Source organism: Monodon monoceros, unplaced genomic scaffold (genome assembly GCF_005190385.1).
Source record: "Monodon monoceros isolate NGI ecotype Baffin Bay Population unplaced genomic scaffold, NGI_Narwhal_1 Super_Scaffold_15, whole genome shotgun sequence".
Lineage (NCBI taxonomy): Eukaryota > Metazoa > Chordata > Mammalia > Artiodactyla > Monodontidae > Monodon > Monodon monoceros.
In genome coordinates, this window is record NW_021703771.1 from 23,015,185 (window position 1) to 23,022,376 (window position 7,192).

Below are 7,192 nucleotides of genomic sequence, written 5' to 3' on the forward strand. Positions count from 1 at the left end.
GGCAGTGCAGAGAGCCAGGAAGAATGAATCACAGGAGATGAGGGTCCATCATGACTCAGGGCATGGGTCAGGCAAAGCCAGAGGCAGGGTGTGTGTCATCACATCTGTATTTCCCCGCCTGGACCAGAGTTGGGACTCCATTGTGCCAAAGGAAACAAGAGGAGCCAGGGGTGGCATGAGTGGTTGGGCATTAAGCAAAAGGACAGTTAGGGAAGACTGGAGAACTCTAACCAAGATCTTCAATAAGAAGAGAGTGTCGCTGGGCCAGCTTTTCACTGTCTTGTCTTGGCCCTCCAGATTTGTGCTCTGCTTGCTGGGATGTACAACACCATTCCGGAGTTGTTAAACTTTGCCTTAGTTCATACCCTAGGAAACTTGGTAATGAATTTCAACCCATTGTGAAAACATAGACAAGGTATAGGTTAAAAGTTTAGTTTTGTTTTCAGTAGCTGTAGAGCTGAGTCATAGAAGGAGTGCAGGATGGGAATTCAGAAGACCTGGGTCTGTTCTCCAGCACTCTTTGATCCTGGGTACCTCACTTAACCTCAGTACCCTCATCTGTGAAATGGGACAACAGTAAGGATTTCTTGTCAGGATTGTTGAGGAGATCTAGTGAGGTAATATTCAAGACAATTCTGTGCAAAGCAGAGGGCTCTGAACAACTGTGGATTAGTTATTATCTTTATTATTGTTCCCTCATTTGGCACCTCTTTCACGCAATTATGGCACTCAATTCTAGGTGGCCACATTACCTTAGGTTTACCAGATGTGTATGTGTTTTTCCCCCAAGATGTATTGTGTTTAAACAATTGATGGATCTACCTAATATCCTTATTTGAAGATGAGGTAGTCAGACTATGTGGTTTTGTGAGCCAGCAAAGAATAGTTTAATGGTTCAATCAGCTCCTTGAGGAGATACATGGTGCTTGAGATATGCCAAATAAGCAGCATGCAACCTCTGTGGGGAGAAGAGAAGTCAGCCTACTTCGTGTGAAGACACAGCTTCCTGCAGAGCCAGATGTAGTTCGCATTTTCCTCTTGCTTTTTCCCAATAGCAGTGCTCAGGGGGGATAAACTTTACTTAACCTAATTAATTTTAATCACAGCTTTCAAATCTCATACTGTGAAAAGAATTACAAATTGGAATACATTAATAGAAGCCATAGTTTATGCTGTAAGCTAATCATGAAATGTGCATTTACATTTTCTGCATGAGTTTGCAATTACCATTAAAATAAAATTCCGTTATGTCCTTTTAAGTTACCAAAATGTGAAGAACAGATTGAGTCAGGCCCATTTTTGTGCTAAATTACTAGAATAATGTCTAAATTTCCAAGAATGAGACAGCTTCCTCCATTTGAGTTACAGCGAGGAATGATTTCCAGTCATCTGCTCCAAGCTATTTCCATTTTTAAATAATAATCTTTTAAGCTAATTGTGCAGATGTCTCACCTGCTTTAACAAGCAGTCCTTTGAGTTTAGTACAGAAGAAAAATTATATATATATATATATATATATGTGTGTGTGTGTATATATAGCTGTATATATACACATATATATGTCTGTATACATTCATACATATGTCTATATACCTATTAGGTGTATTTAGATCTATACATAAGATCTATCTATAAGTTTGTTTTTAGGTTCCATGTAGACTTTTATGGATATATGTATGTTAGTAAATGCTATCTTGCTCCTCAAAGGATCGAGGCAGTTTAGAAGAAACAGAGAGGATATTAGAACAATAATAACATTAATAAAGAATTCATTCCCAAATTAGAATAGAATGGCAAGACATCGTCAGGGTAATATCACGGGTTCTCTGTGTGTAGGGCTCGGCAGTCTTTACCTCCTTCTACTCACTGCATCTCCTTTGGTCCTGAGGCAGGTAGCACAGGTGCAGTTGTCTCCATTTCGAGGGCAAACAGAAAGAGAGAGTGTCAATGAGGAGGACAGTGGGTCCTTCAGCTCCAGTCTGAGGCTCTTTCTATAGGAAGGCTCCTGGCATTTAGAAATACAATTTTTGAACTGTGATAGTCCAACGAGGAGGAAGCAGTGGGCATAAGCAGTGACCACGTGCAAACTGCATCCTGATATCTGAATATTAGTGACTACAAAACGTTGGGGGATGAATGCCCCTCCCTCATACAGCATGAAGTTTCAGCTGGTTTGTTTAGTTACCTGGCTGGACTCCTTTAGACTTTGGTTTGCTGGGAATATTTCATATCTAATTATGCCTAAGAATGTTCCTAGTATATCACTGGCTGGCTCTGCAGCAATGCACAGAAACAGCGCCCCATAACAGCAATAATAATAGTAACAGCAGCTCCCATTACTGATCACTATGTTCAGGACAATTTTTCGGATGACAGTCCTTCCCATTTAGTGCTCTGTCTTCCTTCTTCTCAGGTACATATTCCATTTCTGCCAAGATTTCTATCCAAGACGGCTTTAAGATGCCCACTAACCAGTTTGTCTACCTCTGCACATACCAAGACCACGAGGGCCGTGTTGGACCCCTGGCTGGCCTACGTGGAGGCGGATCTCCTTCAGGACCAGGAGGGCTGGGCCTTTGTCCAAGGGTGGTCCAGCTCCAGATACCAGGTCTTCTTCAGATGCCGACTTCTCCTGACCTGCTTCCTCCTGGCCTGACACTCATGGCTGACATCACTTGCTTTTGGATTCAGACATCGAAAGACCCTAGCCTAGGACCCCTTAGGCCCAGGCACAGGGCCTGGATCTCGTCCATCGTTAAGGCAGGCAGTGTGTGGTCCCTGGAAGACCTGGGCTTTCAGATCCTGCAGAGCTGGGTGTGAGCTGTGGCTCCACTGTGTGCCTGATGGGGGGTCGGGTGATTCACTGAACTGCTCTGCACTTCAAGTGCCTCATCTGTGAGCAGGGATTTATGGCCTGCTTTGCAAGGGCTTTGGGTGAAGATGAATGTGACATCTGTGTAAAGCATGAAGACAGTCCCTGGCACATGGTCAGTGTTCATTGCCCTGACACTGAGGCTCTGCCTGGGCCCTCGTCTGAGCTCCTGCTTCCTTTTCTTGTGGCCCTAGTGTCTCACTTAATTCCTGTCACAGGAGCACTCTGGGCCTATTTTCTGAGCAAGTGCCAGCCCCATCCCACCATTTCTGCCTCCTTCCTCCCCACTTCCGCTCTTCAATTCTAGGTCTGTGGTCTCTCAGACCAGAGGGCCTGAACTCCTGCTGGATGGGGCCCTGTGCCCGGTTGCAGGGAGGATCTGAACACGGTCCTCTGGAGGTCTCTGCGCCGAGCTGAGGGCAGTGAATCCCCTGTGGCATGTCTAGATTGGTAGGCCATCGGGCAACAAGTGCATTTGATCTTGCTACTCAAAGTGTGCTCCGTGGGCCAGCAGCACTCGCATCACCTGGGAGCTAGATGGAAATGCAGAATCCAGGCCACTGAGTCAGAAACTGCATCTTGACAAGAACTCCAGTGATTCACGTGGACATCAGGGCTTGAGCAGCCCTGGATCGTGCCTCCGCGTCACCTCTACAGGAGAACTTGGGTCCTTCTTTCCAGGGTCAGCGCTGGTGTCTGCAGAGCCTCCAAAAGGTGTGTGTTCAAAACATGCATTTAAGTCAAATTTAATTTAATATTCCATGTAGGAGTGTTTTATTCTTCTTTCTAGGTTGTCTAAAGCAAATTTTTGAATCTCTTTCCTGGAGACCCACAGCAAATATAGGCTGTTGCCAGCTTGTTTAAGGTTAACTTGCCCGTCCCCCGCCATGCAGTAGGGTCTCCTGATGATACCTACTCCAGCCCTTTCCTATTCTGGAAACACAATCACACACACACAGACACAGGGATGCACACGTACATGGATGCATACACATACATATACATGGACATGCATCAGATACGTACGTGCACATACACCAGAGGCCATGCCATTTCCCACCCCTGGACCTGTTGTCTCTTCTGCCTGGGACGTCCTTCATGCCCTCTTTTGATTAAGTTTTAGTCACTTTAAGTTTCATTTAAAGTGTCAGCTCAGCCAGGGCCACCACTTTGCTCCCACAAGACCCTACAGAAGATGGCTGTGCGGTGGTGTTTCTACTGTCATCCCATTGCATTACAATGTTTTGTTTGTGGCTTGATCAGGTCCTGGAAACACTGAACCCAGCGAGGGCAAGGGCTGAGTTGTATTTATTCATCTTTGTATCTGCAACACTCAGCACAATGTCAGGCACGTTGCAGATGCCCCGCGAATGCTTATTGAATAAATGAAGTGGAAAAAAGCTGAGCTTGTTCTGGTGGCTTGGTGTTTTCTCCTTTGAAGTTTAATCAGAATGAAATAAAATTACTGCGGACTCCAAGCGTTTGGGGAAAGTTCTGTAAAACCTTGCAACCCAAGTGGAACAAACAGATCAAAGGGAAATTAGATGGCAATTTGTTTAAAAAAATTTCTGCGGCGCCATTTTAATTAGAGAACATTCTTCTCATTAAAATTAAGAACTCCCAGGGAAATACTTGGGATGTCCCTCCTCACGTTTTTCACCAGCTATTACAGGACCCACTGAGCAGCTTTGTGAGGGAAAGCTCCGAGAATGCAGCAATAAGACACTCAGCACTTACACAGCTCTCTACACTTTCCACAATTAAGCCTTTCACCCCCACTTGCTCTGTGGAGGAGAAGGCCAGCATTGTGGACTGGATTTGATGGCTGAAGAGGCTCTGAGCATAAATGACGTGCTCAAGGCCACACAACTGGACCATCACAAGCAGAGCCCAGAGTTTTGCATCCTCTTCCCATGTCAAGCAGTTTCTTCCCCCAGCCTCAGAGTATAATCCCTTTTGACAAATAATGTACATCAAACCCAAAGGCTCTTCATAAGGAGACTGGATCAGTGTTTCTCAGAATTTGGGATGTCACAGATCAGTCAGATGATTGAAACTAAGTTTAGATTTGCCAACTTTTTACTTTGCTAATTAGGAATGCTAAGAAAATCTATGTTCAGAATTATGTTATAAAATATTGACATTTTTATTTTTATTTTATTTATTTATTCCTTTATTTTGGCTGTGTGGCTTGTGAGATCTTAGTTCCCTGACCAGGGATTGAACCTGGGCCACGGCAGTGAAAATGCCAAGTCCTAACCACTGGACCACCAGGGAATTCCCAATATTGACATTTTTAAAAGAGGGATGATCTCTGAATAAAGCCCAGCTTTTAAAAATTGAATCCATTTAGCTTCATGAAAAACTCACCCCACTGTTGTTTTTTTTCTCATTTCACAGCAGGCCAATGAAAACCAGCGATAGTTTGGAGTTGAGTTTGGGAGACACAGGCTCTGCCAAACTTTACTTGCTAGATCCACATATTTTGTTGAAACCCCAAAGCCAAGCCTTTGTAGCAGAAAACAGTGAAAGGTCACCAGCTGGTATTCCACACCGAGGTCAGTCACCTGTTCCTTACACAAGCGTGGCAGAAGGCACAGCTCACTCATGACATGACTTTTCCGGAGTTAGTGTGTTATGTCTCTGCTTTATGCTCCTTAGAAAGAAGACGGAAGACTTGAAGCCTTGATGTGATTTTCCCTAGTAGTTGTCAGTAGGATTAGGCTAAGCAAGTTCCTACCTGAAGACCTCATCCCGTGGTGTACCCTACTCTTATTTTTGCTTTGTCCACACAAGAAAAATAAAGAAGATAACTTAATGTTGAGATGTGAACTTGGGTGCTTATGTGCTAAGGGGAAATTTTAAAAAACAAACATAAACTCTATGAACATTATGAAGAAATTATGGAATAAAAAGTCTAAAAATGATTACCATGATTGGTTGAAGGGGGGGAATTGTGAATAGATTTTTATGTTTTCCAAGTTTTGTTTCTATACTTATATTACTTTTAGAATTCAAAGTAATTTTGTCATTATAAAGAAATGAGAAAAATTACATCTTTACTGACCTTTAGGGATTGTCAATGAGATATTGTAAAAGCAGGTAGAAGACGAATCAGTGTGCTATGGCAGGTTGTATTTTCCAAAGAGGGCACAATGGCATCTCCCTTCCATCAACCAACTGAGTATACCGAACGATGCAATGTGACTTTTGGGGCTACCCTGTAAAAAGCCATGTACTCTGCTCTGCTCTCTTGGAATGCTGCCCTTGGAATTCAGCTGCCATGCTATGAGGAAGCTCAAAGGAGCAGCCCAGGTGGAGAGTCCACATGTGGACGTTCTGGTCAACAGCCCAAGAGAGGATCCAACGGCAACTGCAGGACAGTCAACTGAAGAAGCCTCCAGATGATTCTTGCTCCAGCCTTTGAGTCTTCCCGGAGGAGGCCTCAGACACCATGGAGAAGAGACAGCTGTCCCTTCTCTGCCCAAGTCAAATCCCTGATCCATAGAATCCTTAATTTGAAGCATAATTAAACGGTCGCTTTATACCATTAAGGTTCGGGGTTTGTTACATAAGGAATATGTGTGTAGCATAATTCTTTTAGCAAAAGTAAGCAGTCAAGAGCAAAAACAAAATCCCTGTACATCTACATATACAAAACATCTGTGTATACAAAAGAACTCCTGTACACATATATATATATATATTTATCTGAAAGTTTTTATTGTGTTAAAAGACACATAAAATTTACCTCTTTAACATGTACAGTTTTATGGCATTAAGTATATTCACATTGCTGTACAACCATCACCACTATCTGTCTCTTGATCTTTTTCCTCTTCCCGGATTGAAACTCTGTACCCATTTAACACTAGCTTCCCACGCTCACCTCCCCTCAGCCCCAGGCAACCACCCTTCCACCCTCTTTCTCTGTGACTTTGACTACTCTAGGTACCTCATATAAGTGGAATCATACAGTATTATGGCTGCCTTAGATCACTTAGCATAATGTCTTATAGGTTCAACCATACTGTAGCATGGGTCAGAATTTTCTTCCTTTTTAAGGCTGAATAATATTCCATTGTACGTATATACCACATTTTGTTTATCCATTCACCCATCAATGGACATTTGGGTTGCTTCCTCTCTTTAGCTGTTGTAAATAGTGTTGCTATGAACATGGGTATGCAAACAGCTGTTCAAGTCTCTGTTTCCAATTCTTTGGGGTATATACTCAGAAGTGGAATTGTTGGATCATGTGGTAATTCTGTTTAATTTTTTGAGGAAGTATCACACTATTTTCCATAGTGGCTAAACCAT

At 43.2% G+C, this 7,192-nt stretch overlaps 1 non-coding gene across 1 annotated transcript; it reads right to left on the reverse strand.

Moving 5' to 3' along the window:
• Window positions 1-5,077: 5,077 nt before the first annotated feature.
• TRNAE-UUC lies at window positions 5,078-5,149 on the reverse strand. The gene has a single exon. It is a non-coding gene; the product is annotated as a tRNA-Glu (tRNA).
• Between the last annotated feature and the right edge of the window lie 2,043 nt (window positions 5,150-7,192).